The sequence below is a fragment of the Melospiza melodia genome, chromosome 3 (genome assembly GCF_035770615.1).
Source record: "Melospiza melodia melodia isolate bMelMel2 chromosome 3, bMelMel2.pri, whole genome shotgun sequence".
NCBI lineage: Eukaryota > Metazoa > Chordata > Aves > Passeriformes > Passerellidae > Melospiza > Melospiza melodia.
In genome coordinates, this window is record NC_086196.1 from 49588445 (window position 1) to 49589838 (window position 1394).

Here is a 1394-nt window from a genome sequence, read left to right on the forward strand (position 1 = left end):
TGACCTAACCCATTCAATGACATTATTCTTTCTAACCCAAATAATTCAAGGACATTGCAATGCTGGAGCACATCCAGAGAAGGGCAGCAAGGCTTGTGAAGGGTCTAGAAACTTGTCTTATGAGGAATGGCTGAAGGAGCTGGGTTTGTTTAGTCTAGAGAAGAGGTGGCCCAGGGGACACCTCATTGCTTTCTGCCTGAAAGGAGATTGTAGTGAGGTGGGGACTGGTCTCTTCTCCTATGCTTGCACTGAAGGACATGGGAAAATGGCCTTAAACTGAGACAGGAGAGATCCAGGTAGATATTGGAAAAAAAAAAATGTACTGGTAGGGTGATAAGGTATTGGAATATGTTGCCCAGCAAAGTGGTGGAATCAAGAGGCATCTGGGTCTGGCTTGGGGAGACATGGTTTAGCAGTTTAGGGGTTACAGTGCTGCTGGATGATCTGGATGAGGGGATTGAGTTTACCCTTTGTAAATCCACAGGACACAAAGTTGGGTGCGAGTACTGAGCGCTGGGTCCTCTACTTTGGCCACAACAAGCCCATGCAGTGTTACAGGCTGGGGGAAAGGTGGATGGAAAGAGGCCCAGTGGAGGGGGACCTGTTGGTGCTGGTTGACAGCAGCAGAACATGAGCCAGTGTGTGCCCAGATGGCCAAGAAGGCTGATGGCATCCTGGCCTCCATAACTAATAGCATGTTCAGTGGGACCAGGGCAGTGATTGCACCTCTGTACCTGGCACTGGTGAGGCTGCACCTTGAGTTCAGTGACCAGTTCTGGGCTTCTCTGCCCAGGAAGGACATTGAGGTGCTGGAGTGTGTCCAGAGAACGGTGATGGAGCTGGTGAAGGGTCTGGAGTGTAAGTCCTGTGAGTTGCAGCTGAGGGAGCTGGCAGTGTTCCGCCTGGAGAAAAGGAGTCTCGGAGGTTCCCCACTACTCCTCTCTGCGACTGCCTGAAGGGAGCGCATTGCCAGGTGGGGATCAGCCTATTCTTCCAGGTAGCCAGGGACAGGATGCGAGGAAATGGCCTCAATCTGCGCCAGGGAAAGTTTAGATTGGACATTAGAAGAATTTTCTTCACAGGAAGGGTGCTTGGACATTGCATTGGGCTCCCTAGGGAAGTGTTGGAGTCGCTGTCTCAGGAGGTGTTTAAGAAAAGTCTGGACGTGGAACCCAATGCCATGACGCAATTGCCATGGTGGCGTTCAGTGACAGCTCGGCCCGATGATCCCAGAGGCGCTCTCCAGCTATCCAGCCCCCTGGCTCCCGGCCGTTCCCGCCGAGCCGGGGCCGGCCGAGCCCGAGAGGCCGCGCCCCGCCCGCCCCGCCCGCAGCGCCGGCCGGAGCCCTCCAGGGGGCGCTGCGGCGGCGGCCGCGCTCGGCGGTGCCGCGCTG